Source organism: Abramis brama (assembly GCF_963993115.1).
Source record: "Abramis brama genome assembly, chromosome: 14".
Lineage (NCBI taxonomy): Eukaryota > Metazoa > Chordata > Actinopteri > Cypriniformes > Leuciscidae > Abramis > Abramis brama.
Window position 1 is genome coordinate 38,815,743 of NC_139976.1, and position 19,528 is coordinate 38,835,270.

The 19,528-nt window shown below is 41.6% G+C and overlaps 1 protein-coding gene across 1 annotated transcript in view; it reads right to left on the reverse strand.

The window, feature by feature from the left end:
* myocd (myocardin) overlaps positions 1-19,268 on the reverse strand; it is a 165,176-nt gene extending 145,908 nt beyond the window's left edge. The window contains exons 1-2 of the mRNA XM_084134623.1: positions 18,947-19,268; positions 18,596-18,800 (exon numbers count right to left, since the gene is read on the reverse strand). The gene's annotated coding sequence lies outside the window, so the exon portion shown is untranslated. The remainder of the gene's footprint in view (positions 1-18,595; positions 18,801-18,946) is intronic.
* Between the last annotated feature and the right edge of the window lie 260 nt (positions 19,269-19,528).

The following is a 19,528-nucleotide window of genomic DNA, read 5'->3' on the forward strand; positions in this document are numbered from 1 at the left end:
CTCGACACGACCACAACGCATGATGTAGTCAGCCGGATCCGGACCGTATCCAGATCAGATGGAGGACCTGCGCCTAGACACGACCACAACGCATGATGTAGTCAGCCGGATCCGGGCCGTATCAAGATCAGATGGAGGACCTGCGCCTAGACACGACCACAACGCATGATGTAGTCAGCCGAATCCGGGCCGTATCCAGATCAGATGGAGGACCTGCGCCTAGACACGACCACAACGCATGATGTAGTCAGCCGGATCCGGGCCGTATCCAGATCAGATGGAGGACCTGCTCCTAGACACGACCACAACGCATGATGTAGTCATCCGGATCCGGGCCGTATCAAGATCAGATGGAGGACCTGCGCCTAGACACGACCACAACGCATGATGTAGTCAGCCGGATCCGGGCCGTATCCAGATCAGATGGAGGACCTGCGCCTAGACACGACCACAACGCATGATGTAGTCATCCGGATCCGGGCCGTATCAAGATCAGATGGAGGACCTGCGCCTAGACACGACCACAACGCATGATGTAGTCAGCCGGATCCGGGCCGTATCAAGATCAGATGGAGGACCTGCGCCTAGACACGACCACAACGCATGATGTAGTCAGCCGGATCCGGGCCGTATCCAGATCAGATGGAGGACCTGCGCCTAGACACGACCACAACGCATGATGTAGTCAGCCGGATCCGGGCCGTATCCAGATCAGATGGAGGACCTGCTCCTAGACACGACCACAACGCATGATGTAGTCAGCCGGATCCGGGCCGTATCAAGATCAGATGGAGGACCTGCGCCTAGACACGACCACAACGCATGATGTAGTCAGCCGGATCCGGGCCGTATCCAGATCAGATGGAGGACCTGCGCCTAGACACGACCACAACGCATGATGTAGTCAGCCGGATCCGGGCCGTATCCAGATCAGATGGAGGACCTGCGCCTAGACACGACCACAACGCATGATGTAGTCAGCCGGATCCGGGCCGTATCCAGATCAGATGGAGGACCTGCTCCTAGACACGACCACAACGCATGATGTAGTCAGCCGGATCCGGGCCGTATCCAGATCAGATGGAGGACCTGCGCCTAGACACGACCACAACGCATGATGTAGTCAGCCGGATCCGGGCCGTATCCAGATCAGATGGAGGATCTGCGCCTAGACACGACCACAACGCATTATGTAGTCAGCCGGATCCGGGCCGTATCCAGATCAGATGGTGGACCTGCGCCTAGACACGACCACAACGCATGATGTAGTCAGCCGGATCCGGGCCGTATCCAGATCAGAGGGTGGACCTGCGCCTAGACACGACCACAACGCATGATGTAGTCAGCCGGATCCGGGCCGTATCCAGATCAGAGGGTGGACCTGCGCCTAGACACGACCACAACGCATGATGTAGTCAGCCGGATCCGGGCCGTATCCAGATCAGAGGGTGGACCTGCGCCTAGACACGACCACAACGCATGATGTAGTCAGCCGGATCCGGGCCGTATCCAGATCAGAGGGTGGACCTGCGCCTAGACACGACCACAACGCATGATGTAGTCAGCCGGATCCGGGCCGTATCCAGATCAGAGGGTGGACCTGCGCCTAGACACGACCACAACGCATGATGTAGTCAGCCGGATCCGGGCCGTATCCAGATCAGAGGGTGGACCTGCGCCTAGACACGACCACAACGCATGATGTAGTCAGCCGGATCCGGGCCGTATCCAGATCAGAGGGTGGACCTGCGCCTAGACACGACCACAACGCATGATGTAGTCAGCCGGATCCGGGCCGTATCCAGATCAGAGGGTGGACCTGCGCCTAGACAGGACCACAACGCATGATGTAGTCAGCCGGATCCGGGCCGTATCCAGATCAGAGGGTGGACCTCCGCCTAGACACAACCACAATGCATGATATATGAAATGCATGAAATGATAATTTTGCTGTTTTTCACTGAAAAGCTGCTTTGAAACAATCTGTATTGTATAAAGAGCTATAGAAATAAAGGTGACTTGACTTATGTCTGTGTATATTAAACATCATGTGTCCGTCTGAGAATGTTGTAGTGCACACCTGAGAGACAGGTACAAGTTTTGAAGCGCAGGTGGATTTATGTCTGCTTGTAGAGCTTCCTCCTGTCAGCTGCTTTCCCATGGATCTCTCAGCATTACGTTCTCCAGCTCCTTCTGATCAACATCTGCACCTCATTTTCGATGGCGTTCCACGATTCAAAGCGAGCGGCGAGGAAACCCTCGGCCCAGTTTGACACATTACACCGAGATCCTTTCATTGCAGAGCCAAGACTTTCCATGGCTGGATTCACGAGCTGTCGAACACGAGACATGATGCGCGGCTGCCACGCAAACTCCTCGCTCGTGAATCCTCAAACAAACAGTGCATCTGCATCCAGCAGCACAAATCATGCTGGAGATAAACCTCGTTCAGCTTCTACCTGACAAACCCAGAGGCCTGGCCGTCTCCAGATGAACACGCTGGAATGTTCCACCTGTTTATCCTGCGTTCTCCTACTGTAAACCGCTCCGACGAATGGTTTTCTTCTCTGGACAACAAAGCTAAATATTGTACACTGTGTATATGTGTTTAGATTACTGTCAAGCTCTTTATGATCAGTGGAAACAGGCCGGTTTTTATAATCAAAACTTTTTCACCATGCGCTTCTACATTTTATTTGTGACATACACATACGTCCTATAGAAATATACAAGCTGTGTGGAAAAGGCCGTACGTTATTCTCGGTGCAGCTAGTACAGGACACATGCACTTTTGAGAAGATGACTGTGAAATCTCTGAAACGGGCGTTTCGCGATCAGCTCTTAGACTGTTTTAACCCTTTGGGTTTCGTTTCAGGCTGAGGAAGGAGGTTAAGGTGGATTTATATGCAGTCTGATGTTAACAGTTAAGAAACAGCGAGAGAACTGTGAGATATGCAAACACAAACAGACATGGAGGGGATTTCTGTCACACTCACTGTCATGACCTTTACCCTGACGACAAAGAGCTAGAAACAAGACTTAGACGTCGCAAGATGAAAAGCGTACGACACCGTATCAACACCAGCTTACACATCGCAAGACATCCACAAAAAAAAAAAATATAATCAAATAAAAAATATAAAACACAATGAACACAGATCTGGGAAATATTCCTGTTCATACGACATCAACAAAATACAACAATAAAATGAAAATAAAATAATAAAATGAAAACAAAAACATTTAACACAGATCTGTGAAATATTCCTATTTATAAATGTATGACATCAAAAAAAAATGTAAATTTAAAATGAAAAAATTAAAATAAATTATATATAAAATACAATGAATACAGATCTGGGAAATATTCCTGTTTATAAATGCATGACATCCACCAAAAAAAAAAAAAAAAAAACAGATCTGTGAAATATTCCTGTTTAAAAAAGTATGCCATAAACCAAAAAATATAATTAAAATTAATAAAAAATAAATATAAAATACAGTGAATACAAATCTGGGAAATATTCCTATTTATAAATGTGTGACATCCACACAAAATAAAACCAAAAAACGAACACAGTTCTGGGAAATAATAAATATAAATGCATGACATCCACCGCCAAATAATAAAATTGAATAAATAAATAAAATAAAATAATAAAATCGAATAAAAGCTGGACATTTCCCTCCAGAGTTATAATGGCTGCCGTGCCCCTGTTTTTTAGGTTCATGCGATGCTATTAACATTAATCAGCCATGGGCATGTAAACAACACTGTACTGTAGCCAAGTGGCCTAATAGCTGGTGTGATTGCTCTAACATCCACGATAACAGACTCGATAAGAGCGTTCACATCATTTATGTCATCAGTGCTGTCAGAACAGCCAACAGAAACAGATCCGGCGTGTGACGGGACGAGTTCACAGGAGACTCCGGTGCTCTCAGCGTTCACATGCCAGCCTCCATTACGCAACACCAGCGCTTGTTTTGACTCAGAAAAATGAGACTGTGAATAACCAGTAGGAAATGAAGCAGGACTTTGCCAGTTTTCAGGCCGTCAGTGTCTGCGATAATCAGCGTAATGAGTTCAACACGACTGCCTCTCATGTTTATGTGTTCAGCACTTGGCCTGCCCGTTCGATTCCACAAAGCTCTTTTCCAGCGTTTTATTGCATTAAATGACAAAGATAACAAGCTGTCATCATAGATTTTGCTTTATTAAGCTCTTGCCTGATAGCTTTATGAAAGAGAGCTGAAGGAGAGCTTTAATATAATGATATTTTGAAAGGCTGCTGAAAGTATCCAAAAAATGTAGTGACTTTAAAAAATAGTGACATTTGGAATAGTTTGGAAAGTGGGCTCTGGCTCACACAGGCTGATATCATCAGATAAGCACGCTTGTTCCCATGTGATAAGAGCTACCAAACGTTTAGTGGGAAATTACCACAAAGTGCCGTTCTTCTCCAAAGCGCTCTGAAGACAGCGACCGTCTTACAGGATCAGCCAGAGAAACTACACAAAAGTTGATTTGCACTTTATTTTTTTTTAATCATTTTGGCCATTTGGCTGCATGTTTTTGTACCTCCGTCACCTTGATAACAACATCTTTCACCTCAGAACAACTAGAGTCGAGCCAAAACACGTCGAAGAGATCCGCTTAAAGCGACAGTGTTTTTACTGAAACATCAACAATTGAAATGAAAGTTTTCATTAAGCCAAACACGAAACCAAAATAACATAATTGTAGTATTGAAGTTACAAACATTTAAATAGCTCATACAACACTTTTTAATGACATATTTTTCTACTCCAATTTGTTGTTGAAATATAAACTTTTACACATGTCTGAAATAAAAACCTGTTTTCATGTCAGATTTATTCAAACATACATTAAATAAAGACATGTTCTATGTTCCCTGTGTGTGCGCTGTAAGGACTTTTATTTTGAAACTCTTTACTGTGTTTAGACAGCACTGGTGCCGGCCACTGGTTCAGCGGAGGGATTTTTTACATTCATTTCTCCCATAGCGATTTTAAAAGACGACTACATTAAAGCATTATAAACAAACCGACCAGCTACGAGGAGAATCACAACACTACAAACTGTGATAAAGGTAACTTTTAGTTACTTAAACTTTATTTAACCAGGCAAGACACTTAAGAACAAGTTCTTTTTTCAACAACAGCCTGACAGGAGAATTAAAATATCCTGAAAGACAATATCAAGTATTTGAAAATCAGACAAAAAGTACAAGACTGTGAACTCAGTGGCTTTGGTGAGGGAAAGAACTACGATCCCATGAAGCATTGCGAACAGTATAATCGAATTAAAAACGATGGAGAAATATAAAACTACTAATGTAAATGTTAATTAAATGTTGAACTAAATGTTGATTAATATTCATTAATGATATATTTTAAGTTTATTGTAAAATATGCATATATACAGTGAGGAAAATAAGTATTTGAACACCCTGCTATTTTGCAAGTTCTCCCACTTAGAAATCATGGAGGGGTCTGAAATTGTCATCGTAGGTGCATGTCCACTGTGAGAGACATAATCAAAAAAAAAAAATCAAGAAATCACAATGTATGATTTTTTTAACTATTTATTTGTATGATACAGCTGCAAATAAGTATTTGAACACCTGAGAAAATCAATGTTAATATTTGGTACAGTAGCCTTTGTTTGCAATTACAGAGGTCAAACGTTTCCTGTAGTTTTTCACCAGGTTTGCACACACTGCAGGAGGGATTTTGGCCCACTCCTCCACACAGATCTTCTCTAGATCAGTCAGGTTTCTGGGCTGTCGCTGAGAAACACGGAGTTTGAGCTCCCTCCAAAGATTCTCTATTGGGTTTAGGTCTGGAGACTGGCTAGGCCACGCCAGAACCTTGATATGCTTCTTACAGAGCCACTCCTTGGTTATCCTGGCTGTGTGCTTCGGGTCATTGTCATGTTGGAAGACCCAGCCTCGACCCATCTTCAATGCTCTAACTGAGGGAAGGAGGTTGTTCCCCAAAATCTCGCAATACATGGCCCCGGTCATCCTCTCCTTAATACAGTGCAGTCGCCCTGTCCCATGTGCAGAAAAACACCCCCAAAGCATGATGCTACCACCCCCATGCTTCACAGTAGGGATGGTGTTCTTGGGATGGTACTCATCATTCTTCTTCCTCCAAACACGTTTAGTGGAATTATGACCAAAAAGTTCTATTTTGGTCTCATCTGACCACATGACTTTCTCCCATGACTCCTCTGGATCATCCAAATGGTCATTGGCAAACTTAAGACGGGCTTTGACATGTGCTGGTTTAAGCAGGGGAACCTTCCGTGCCATGCATGATTTCAAACCATGACGTCTTAGTGTATTACCAACAGTAACCTTGGAAACGGTGGTCCCAGCTCTTTCAGGTCATTGACCAGCTCCTCCCGTGTAGTTCTGGGCTGATTTCTCACCTTTCTTAGGATCATTGAGACCCCACGAGGTGAGATCTTGCATGGAGCCCCAGTCCGAGGGAGATTGACAGTCATGTTTAGCTTCTTCCATTTTCTAATGATTGCTCCAACAGTGGACCTTTTTTCACCAAGCTGCTTGGCAATTTCCCCGTAGCCCTTTCCAGCCTTGTGGAGGTGTACAATTTTGTCTCTAGTGTCTTTGGACAGCTCTTTGGTCTTGGCCATGTTAGTAGTTGGATTCTTACTGATTGTATGGGGTGGACAGGTGTCTTTATGCAGCTAACGACCTCAAACAGGTGCATCTAATTTAGGATAATAAATGGAGTGGAGGTGGACATTTTAAAGGCAGACTAACAGGTCTTTGAGGGTCAGAATTCTAGCTGATAGACAGGTGTTCAAATACTTATTTGCAGCTGTATCATACAAATAAATAGTTAAAAAATCATATATTGTGATTTGTGGATTTTTTTGTTTTGATTATGTCTCTCACAGTGGACATGCACCTACGATGACAATTTCAGACCCCTCCATGATTTCCAAGTGGGAGAACTTGCAAAATAGCAGGGTGTTCAAATACTTATTTTCCTCACTGTATATATATACATATAGAGATATGATCAGATGTATCCGAGATATGATCGGATGTTTCAGTCTCCATACAGCATATAAAGAATACATTTGGAAGAATACACGTCAGTCCTTGATGATGATAACCCTACGGCTTCTCTCTGAACCGGCACTGAGACACGAGCGCTGTGACAGAACACTTGTTCATTATTATCCTCGTCTCTGGAGAAGCACTGAGCCACAAAGGAAGGAAGCGTCATCTGAGCCAGTGAAGCGTGAGCTCTCCTGTTGCCACAACACGCATTAATCCTAGTGGTCAGCGATGGACACTGCACTTAATCTGGCAGCGTCTCGCACGGGTTCATCGAGTCAGACACGACCAGTGCTCTTCAACTAGTCTTATTTATGATGCTTTGCACTACATCCGATCATATCTCTAGCACTTCAAATGTAAAGCAAGATCTTGGTTTCATTATTTCTGCAGACTCTTTTGCAAAACGTGGTTGTTTTGAACATCTCAGGATAGACATCAGCCATGTTGTGGTAAGATTATATTATCAAGTCATCCACCCGAAGCATCAGCATTCAAACAAACAAAAATACATAACTGAGAATTAAGACATTTAACCAATAATTTTCAATATTAGATTTGGCTGGAGGAATCAGCCAGAACAACTGCACATGTTCACACTTCATGGCCACTGAACACAAACTCTGAAAGCCACTTATGGAAATATGCATGATAAATAGGAAACATGAAATGTTTATGCAAATGCAATTAGTAAACTAATGTCGTACAAGTGAAGGGATTGAAAACATCTGCGACCTTTCGGAGCCTGAAGCATGCAAACCAGACGAAGCTGAGAATCACTGTCATATTCCCATATCAAAAGAGTCACTTACAGTAAAAGGACGTTATCGAGCTTTGAAGCGCTGCATCTGCTCGTCCATCTCTGAGCATTCTTTATCATATGCAAACAGACTGATGATGTTGTTTATAGTGCATTCTGTTATCAAAATATTTACAGGCCAGCAGAGTTGTGCATTTGACTATAAGCAGATGTTTCATCTACTCAGCGCTCACCTTCGCCGATCTAACGTTCTGTGACACAAACACTGCTAAACTCTTCTCGTATAGAGAGTCATTGGTGATGTTTTAAAGACGGTGAGGTAAAGAAACTTGGACTGAAAACAATTTTTTACTATGCAAATCTTTCCACAATATTTAGAAAAAAAAAAAAAAAAAATCTTTTTTGATTCAGGTCTCAAACTTAACCTGAGATATTCATACGACACTGATGATAACTGCTTTACCAGCTCACAAATATGTTCTGAAAAGATGTTTTGATAACGTTCCCGTTAAAGTTGATGAACGATCAAAACATCCTGATTTTTAAAATGTTTAAAAACTTTTTTTTTTCTTGGTTATGTGAACATTAAGGAAACATTCCATTGTATCATTCTTCAAACATTCTAGAACGTTACTTTTGAATGTTCTCTGAACGTTCTAAACAAGTAACAACATTTGTAACAACAATGTAAGACAAACATCCAACTAAAAAGTTTCATAAAAATGTTCCATGAATGATGTATAAATAATGTTGTTGTGCTAATGTTTTGAGAACATTATTAAAGAGCAGATTACTCTGAATGAATGTTCTATTAATGTTGCTGGAAGAAAGTTTGTTCATAACTTTGAGAAAACCTTGACAGAACGTTCCCTGTTAGCTAGATAGTTTGTTACAATATTATTTTATAAGATGATCCACAAGATGCTTATGCAAATGTCTTACACATTTACCGTGTCTGACACATTTACTGTTTCTGACACATTTACCGTGTCTGACACATTTACTGTTTCTGACACATTTACTGTTTCTGACACATTTACCGTGTCTGACGCATTTACCGTATCTGACACATTTACCGTGTCTGACACATTTACTGTGACTTACACATTTACCGTGTCTGACACATTTACTGTTTCTGACACATTTACCGTGTCTGACGCATTTACCGTGTCTGACACATTTACTGTTTCTGACACATTTACTGTGACTTACACATTTACTGTGTCTGACACATTTACCGTGTCTGACGCATTTACCGTGTCTGACACATTTACTGTTTCTGACACATTTACTGTGACTTACACATTTACCGTGTCTTACACATTTAACGTGACTGACACATTTACCGTGACTTACACATTTACCGTGTCTTACACATTTACCGTGTCTTACACATTTACCGTGCCTTACACATTTACCGTGTCTTACACATTTACCGTGACTGACACATTTACCGTGCCTTACACATTTACTGTGTCTGACACATTTACTGTGATTTACCGTGCCTGACACATTTACCGTGTCTGACACATTTACTGTTTCTGACACATTTACCGTGTCTGACACATTTACCGTGACTTACACATTTACCGTGTCTGACACATTTACCGTTTCTGACACATTTACCGTGACTTACACATTTACCGTGTCTTACACATTTACCGTGTCTTACACATTTACCGTGTCTGACACATTTACCGTGACTTACGCATTTACCGTGTCTGACACATTTACCGTGACTTACACATTTACCGTGTCTGACGCATTTACCGTATCTGACGCATTTACCGTGTCTGACACATTTACTGTTTCTGACACATTTACTGTGACTTACACATTTACTGTGTCTTACACATTTACCGTGACTGACACATTTACCGTGTCTTACACATTTACCGTGACTGACACATTTACCGTGTCTTACACATTTACCGTGTCTTACACATTTACCGTGTCTGACACATTTACCGTGACTTACGCATTTACCGTGTCTGACACATTTACCGTGTCTGACGCATTTACCGTGTCTGACACATTTACCGTGACTTACACATTTACCGTGTCTGACGCATTTACCGTGTCTGACGCATTTACCGTGTCTGACACATTTACTGTTTCTGACACATTTACTGTGACTTACACATTTACTGTTTCTGACACATTTACCGTGTCTGACACATTTACCGTGCCTTACACATTTACTGTGTCTGACACATTTACTGTGATTTACCGTGCCTGACACATTTACTGTGTCTGACACATTTACTGTTTCTGACACATTTACCGTGTCTGACACATTTACTGTTTCTGACACATTTACCGTGTCTGACACATTTACCGTGACTTACACATTTACTGTGTCTGACACATTTACTGTGATTTACCGTGCCTGACACATTTACTGTCTTACACATTTACTGTGTCTGACACATTTACTGTTTCTGACACATTTACCGTTTCTGACACATTTACCGTGTCTGACACATTTACCGTGACTTACACATTTACCGTGTCTGACACATTTACCGTTTCTGACACATTTACCGTGACTTACACATTTACCGTGTCTTACACATTTACCGTGTCTTACACATTTACCGTGTCTGACGCATTTACCGTGTCTGACACATTTACTGTTTCTGACACATTTACTGTGACTTACACATTTACTGTTTCTGACACATTTACCGTGTCTGACACATTTACCGTGCCTTACACATTTACTGTGTCTGACACATTTACTGTGATTTACCGTGCCTGACACATTTACTGTCTTACACATTTACTGTGTCTGACACATTTACTGTTTCTGACACATTTACCGTGTCTGACACATTTACTGTTTCTGACACATTTACCGTGTCTGACACATTTACCGTGACTTACACATTTACCGTGTCTGACACATTTACCGTTTCTGACACATTTACCGTGACTTACACATTTACCGTGTCTTACACATTTACCGTGTCTGACACATTTACCGTGACTTACGCATTTACCGTGTCTGACACATTTACCGTGACTTACACATTTACCGTGTCTGACGCATTTACCGTATCTGACGCATTTACCGTGTCTGACACATTTACTGTTTCTGACACATTTACTGTGACTTACACATTTACTGTTTCTGACACATTTACCGTGTCTGACACATTTACCGTGCCTTACACATTTACTGTGTCTGACACATTTACTGTGATTTACCGTGCCTGACACATTTACTGTGTCTGACACATTTACTGTTTCTGACACATTTACCGTGTCTGACACATTTACTGTTTCTGACACATTTACCGTGTCTGACACATTTACCGTGACTTACACATTTACCGTGTCTGACACATTTACCGTTTCTGACACATTTACCGTGACTTACACATTTACCGTGTCTTACACATTTACCGTGTCTGACACATTTACCGTGACTTACGCATTTACCGTGTCTGACACATTTACCGTGACTTACACATTTACCGTGTCTGACGCATTTACCGTATCTGACGCATTTACCGTGTCTGACACATTTACTGTTTCTGACACATTTACTGTGACTTACACATTTACTGTGTCTTACACATTTACCGTGTCTTACACATTTACCGTGTCTTACACATTTACCGTGACTGACACATTTACCGTGCCTTACACATTTACCGTGTCTTACACATTTACCGTGACTGACACATTTACCGTGCCTTACACATTTACCGTGTCTGACACATTTACCGTGCCTTACACATTTACTGTGTCTGACACATTTACTGTTTCTGACACATTTACCGTGTCTGACACATTTACCGTGCCTTACACATTTACTGTGATTTACCGTGCCTGACACATTTACTGTCTTACACATTTACTGTGTCTGACACATTTACTGTTTCTGACACATTTACCGTGACTTACACATTTACCGTGTCTGACACATTTACCGTTTCTGACACATTTACCGTGACTTACACATTTACTGTGTCTTACACATTTACTGTGACTTACACATTTACTGTGTCTGACACATTTACCGTGCCTTACACATTTACCGTGCCTTACACATTTACCGTGACTGACACATTTACCGTGTCTGACACATTTACTGTTTCTGACACATTTACCGTGTCTGACACATTTACCGTGCCTTACACATTTACCGTGCCTTACACATTTACTGTTTCTGACACATTTACCGTGACTTACACATTTACTGTTTCTGACACATTTACTGTGACTTACACATTTACTGTGTCTGACACATTTACCGTGCCTTACACATTTACCGTGACTGACACATTTACCGTGTCTGACACATTTACTGTTTCTGACACATTTACCGTGTCTGACACATTTACCGTGCCTTACACATTTACCGTGCCTTACACATTTACTGTTTCTGACACATTTACCGTGTCTGACACATTTACCGTGACTGACACATTTACCGTGCCTTACACATTTACCGTGCCTTACACATTTACTGTTTCTGACACATTTACTGTTTCTGACACATTTACCGTGTCTGACACATTTACCGTGACTGACACATTTACCGTGCCTTACACATTTACCGTGCCTTACACATTTACTGTTTCTGACACATTTACCGTGTCTGACACATTTACCGTGACTGACACATTTACCGTGTCTGACACATTTACTGTTTCTGACACATTTACCGTGACTGACACATTTACCGTGTCTGACACATTTACCGTGTCTGACACATTTACCGTGCCTTACACATTTACCGTGCCTTACACATTTACTGTTTCTGACACATTTACCGTGACTTACACATTTACCGTGTCTGACACATTTACCGTTTCTGACACATTTACCGTGACTTACACATTTACCGTGTCTTACACATTTACCGTGTCTTACACATTTACCGTGTCTGACGCATTTACCGTGTCTGACACATTTACTGTTTCTGACACATTTACTGTGACTTACACATTTACTGTTTCTGACACATTTACCGTGTCTGACACATTTACCGTGCCTTACACATTTACTGTGTCTGACACATTTACTGTTTCTGACACATTTACCGTGTCTGACACATTTACTGTTTCTGACACATTTACCGTGTCTGACACATTTACCGTGACTTACACATTTACCGTGTCTGACACATTTACCGTTTCTGACACATTTACCGTGACTTACACATTTACCGTGTCTTACACATTTACCGTGTCTGACACATTTACCGTGACTTACGCATTTACCGTGTCTGACACATTTACCGTGACTTACACATTTACCGTGTCTGACGCATTTACCGTATCTGACGCATTTACCGTGTCTGACACATTTACTGTTTCTGACACATTTACTGTGACTTACACATTTACTGTTTCTGACACATTTACCGTGTCTGACACATTTACCGTGACTTACGCATTTACCGTGTCTGACACATTTACCGTGACTTACACATTTACCGTGTCTGACGCATTTACCGTATCTGACGCATTTACCGTGTCTGACACATTTACTGTTTCTGACACATTTACTGTGACTTACACATTTACTGTGTCTTACACATTTACCGTGTCTTACACATTTACCGTGTCTTACACATTTACCGTGACTGACACATTTACCGTGCCTTACACATTTACCGTGTCTTACACATTTACCGTGACTGACACATTTACCGTGCCTTACACATTTACCGTGTCTGACACATTTACCGTGCCTTACACATTTACTGTGTCTGACACATTTACTGTGATTTACCGTGCCTGACACATTTACTGTCTTACACATTTACTGTGTCTGACACATTTACTGTTTCTGACACATTTACCGTGTCTGACACATTTACCGTGCCTTACACATTTACTGTGATTTACCGTGCCTGACACATTTACTGTCTTACACATTTACTGTGTGTGACACATTTACTGTTTCTGACACATTTACCGTGACTTACACATTTACCGTGTCTGACACATTTACCGTTTCTGACACATTTACCGTGACTTACACATTTACTGTGTCTTACACATTTACTGTGACTTACACATTTACTGTGTCTGACACATTTACCGTGCCTTACACATTTACCGTGCCTTACACATTTACCGTGACTGACACATTTACCGTGTCTGACACATTTACTGTTTCTGACACATTTACCGTGTCTGACACATTTACCGTGCCTTACACATTTACCGTGCCTTACACATTTACTGTTTCTGACACATTTACCGTGACTTACACATTTACTGTTTCTGACACATTTACTGTGACTTACACATTTACTGTGTCTGACACATTTACCGTGCCTTACACATTTACCGTGACTGACACATTTACCGTGTCTGACACATTTACTGTTTCTGACACATTTACCGTGTCTGACACATTTACCGTGCCTTACACATTTACCGTGCCTTACACATTTACTGTTTCTGACACATTTACCGTGTCTGACACATTTACCGTGACTGACACATTTACCGTGCCTTACACATTTACCGTGCCTTACACATTTACTGTTTCTGACACATTTACTGTTTCTGACACATTTACCGTGTCTGACACATTTACCGTGACTGACACATTTACCGTGCCTTACACATTTACCGTGCCTTACACATTTACTGTTTCTGACACATTTACCGTGTCTGACACATTTACCGTGACTGACACATTTACCGTGTCTGACACATTTACTGTTTCTGACACATTTACCGTGACTGACACATTTACCGTGTCTGACACATTTACCGTGTCTGACACATTTACCGTGCCTTACACATTTACCGTGCCTTACACATTTACTGTTTCTGACACATTTACCGTGTCTGACACATTTACCGTGTCTGACACATTTACCGTGCCTTACACATTTACCGTGCCTTACACATTTACTGTTTCTGACACATTTACTGTTTCTGACACATTTACCGTGTCTGACACATTTACCGTGTCTGACACATTTACCGTGACTGACACATTTACCGTGCCTTACACATTTACCGTGCCTTACACATTTACCGTGCCTTACACATTTACTGTTTCTGACACATTTACCGTGTCTGACACATTTACCGTGACTGACACATTTACCGTGTCTGACACATTTACTGTTTCTGACACATTTACCGTGCCTTACACATTTACTGTTTCTGACACATTTACCGTGCCTTACACATTTACCGTGCCTTACACATTTACTGTTTCTGACACATTTACCGTGTCTGACACATTTACCGTGTCTGACACATTTACCGTGCCTTACACATTTACTGTGTCTGACACATTTACTGTGATTTACCGTGCCTGACACATTTACTGTCTTACACATTTACTGTGTCTGACACATTTACTGTTTCTGACACATTTACCGTGTCTGACACATTTACCGTTTCTGACACATTTACCGTGTCTGACACATTTACCGTGTCTGACACATTTACCGTGACTTACACATTTACTGTGTCTGACACATTTACTGTGTCTGACACATTTACTGTGTCTGACACATTTACCGTTTCTGACGCATTTACCGGGCCCTATTTTAACGATCTGAAACGCAAGTGTCAAAGCGCAAAGCGCAAGTAACTTTGTGGGCGGGTCTTGGCGCTGTTGCTATTTTCCCAGCGGGATAAATGACTCTTGCGCCAGGCGCAAATCTAAAATGGGTTGGTCTGAAGTAGCTTCATTATTCATAGGTGTGGTTTGGGCGTAACGTGAAATAAACCAATCAGAGCGTCATCTCACATTCCCTTTAAGAGCAGACGCGCTTTGTTCTAAAGCGGATTCCTATTATAACGGCGGATTTGCCAGACGCGCGCCAGGAGCGGTTCACATCCAAAGAGAGCAACGCTCTCGTCAGGGACGTTGGGGATGGAGAAACACACCCAAATTAACTTCGGTTAAAAAGGCGTATGATAATTTGGGTAAATGTGTAAGCTAGATGTATGCTTTTATAATAAATTGTCTATCTATCTATCTATCTATCTATCTATCATAATAATGTATGATTTGCAAAAATGAAAACTGCTGCTTCTGTGAAGATGAGAGAATCAAAGTGTATGCGCGTTGTGCACACGCTACATTGATTATGGCCAAGCATGCGCCCTTAAAATAGTATATGAATAACATGCGCAACGCGCCACTGACTTTAAACTATTTTTTCCTGGTTAGTGGCGCAATTGTTTTCTAAACCTGCAAAATAGCATGAAGGAACGTTTGCGCCGGAACACGCCTCCTTTTTTGCGCTGAACCGCCCAGGGAGCGCAAGTTCATTCCCTAGTTTAGCGACGTGCTTCTGTGGAGGGAAAAGCGCGCTTTGCGCGGGTGCAAAATAGGAATGATACATGCGTCAGTGTACAAAGTCAATTGCGCTGGGTGCAAGATAGGGCCCACCGTGTCTGACGCATTTACCGTGTCTGACGCATTTACCGTGTCTTACGCATTTACCGTTTCTGACACATTTACCGTGTCTGACACATTTACCGTTTCTGACACATTTACCGTGTCTAAGACATTTACCGTTTCTAACACATTTACCGTTTCTAACACATTTACCGTATCTGACACATTTACCGTTTCTGACACATTTACCGTTTCTGACACATTTACCGTGTCTAAGACATTTACCGTTTCTAACACATTTACCGTTTCTAACACATTTACCGTGTCTGACACATTTACCGTTTCTGACACATTTACCGTGTCTAAGACATTTACCGTTTCTAACACATTTACCGTTTCTGACACATTTACCGTGTCTGACACATTTACCGTTTCTGACACATTTACCGTTTCTGAGACATTTACCGTGTCTGACACATTTACCGTGTCTAAGACATTTACCGTTTCTAACACATTTACCATTTCTAACACATTTACCGTGTCTGACACATTTACCGTTTCTGACACATTTACCGTGTCTAAGACATTTACCGTTTCTAACACATTTACCGTTTCTGACACATTTACCGTTTCTGACACATTTACCGTTTCTGAGACATTTACCGTGTCTGACACATTTACCGTTTCTGAGACATTTACCGTGTCTGACACATTTACCGTTTCTGACACATTTACCGTTTCTGACACATTTACCGTTTCTGACACATTTACCGTGTCTAAGACATTTACCGTTTCTAACACATTTACCGTTTCTGAGACATTTACCATGTCTGACACATTTACCGTTTCTGAGACATTTACCGTGTCTGACACATTTACCGTTTCTGACACATTTACCGTTTCTGACACATTTACCATGTCTGACACATTTACCATTTCTAACACATTTACCATGTCTGACACATTTACCGTTTCTGACACATTTACCGTTTCTGACACATTTACCATGTCTGACACATTTACCGTTTCTGACACATTTACCGTTTCTGACACATTTACCATGTCTGACACATTTACCGTTTCTGACACATTTACCATGTCTGACACATTTACCGTTTCTGACACATTTACCATGTCTGACACATTTACCATTTCTAACACATTTACCGTGTCTAACACATATACCGTGTCTGACTCATTTACCGTTTCTGACACATTTACCGTTTCTGAGACATTTACCGTTTCTGACACATTTACCGTGCCTGACACATTTACCGTGTCTAACACATTTACGTTTCTGAGACATTTACTGTGTCTTACACATTTACCGTGTCTAACACATTTACCGTTTCTGACACATTTACCGTATCTGACTCATTTACCGTATCTGACTCATTTACCATTTCTGACACATTTACCGTTTCTGAGACATTTACCGTTTCTGAGACATTTACCGTGCCTTACACATTTACCGTGCCTTACACATTTACTGTGTCTTACACATTTATTGTTTCTGACACATTTACCGTGCCTTACACATTTACCGTGTCTGACACATTTACAGTGTCCTATACATTTACTGTGTCTTACACATGTACCATGTCTTAAACAGCTGTCTCCTGCTAAACTGGTTTATCATCATGCACTGGTGGAACTCTGACTCTTTTTTGTATTTCATTAGCATAATTAGCAGTGGATTTCAGGTTTCCCAGTTTGACTTCAAATGGTGTGACTTTTTGCTGGAATGCAGCACTACTCCATGATTTATCCACATAAAACAGCAAAGAGTGAAATACATTCAACTCAATATATCAAACGCATGACGAGGAGTGTGCGGATGCAAAGAAACGCGCTTTACTCACTCAATTGTAAAATACTCTCAGGTATTTTTCTTCAAGGTGAAATCATTTCAAATGAGCACAATCCTCTTTAATCCCAGTGATAAACCCAGCTATGAACCGGACTTTTAGGTCAGATCTTCACAGTAACGACTCCAACAGAAGCAGAATAAACATCACACATATTCCCTTTGATGCACAAAATATCCCCAGCTCTATTAAAGCAGTTTGTAATTATTGGAAAGATACACTGGTGGTCAACAGTTTGGAATAATTAACATTTATTCCTGTGATCAAAGCTGAATTTTCAGCATCATTACTCCAATCTCCAGTGTCACATGATCCTTCAGAAATCATTCTAATATAATGATTTGATGCTCAAAAAACATTTATGATTATTATCAATGCTGAAAACAGTAGAGCTGCTTCAGATTTTTGATCCGTTATTCCAAACTTTTGGCCGGTAGTGTATACATGGTTATTGATTTCTAGTCATGATTACAGTAAAGCCATACAATGAAAGTTGATTAAGTAAGTCATACCTGAGAAGCGTTGAGGAAGAACAGCATCGGTCTCAGAAGAACAGGACGATCGTGTGAAGTCAATGTGAACTCAGATCCTTCTTGTCATCATTGTGTCGATGTAAATATTGTGATTGCTCTGAAGAACAGGAGCTCTGACCGTTTCACCTGAGCTTCCTCATCATGTGTGAGAGGTTTCGGAGAACTTCACAGCAGATGTGCGCATCTATGGAGATAATGAACATACATTAAAGAGCTCATTATACGGTTCGGTGACCCATATGTACTGGCAAAGGCCTGCTTTACGGACACAACAAAAACAGATTGGCACAACAGAAGAACATACTGTACATAATCAGTTTTGATACGGACCGTATGACTGTAAAACATAATTGACGGAGCCTCACACGATACAGATTAAATGTTGATCCACTACCAGATGTGTTCTTGCGACCGCACAGACTGAGCTCTTGTAGATCACTGTGTGGTTGGAAGAAGAACAGCATCACCAGCCCAAAGCCCACGGGCAAACAGGACCATTCCAAATGTGATTTCGGAAAAATGCAGGCTTGATTTACCACTGATAATGCAACGCTTTAAATGAATAAACCGTAGAATGAAACTCACGGTTTGCGTCACGTTTACGACAGGCGTGATCACGCTGCCACATCTGCCCGTGTCTATGAGCGTCTGCATTCACAGAAGGAGATAACGGGGAAATGTCATCGTGGGCAGCGGAAGTGGTCAAGAGCATTGCAAACGTCATGCTCTTGGAAAAGGAGACGTCTTACATGCATTATTTGATAGGGTGGCACATCTACAGTCTTATGGACAGACCCATATTATCATATTGATGAGTATAATCATATTAAAGCATTAGCAATTATATTACTGTGGGTGAAACACAGATCCATCAAGTTCCACTAATATTTTATCATTTTGTCATCCACACAA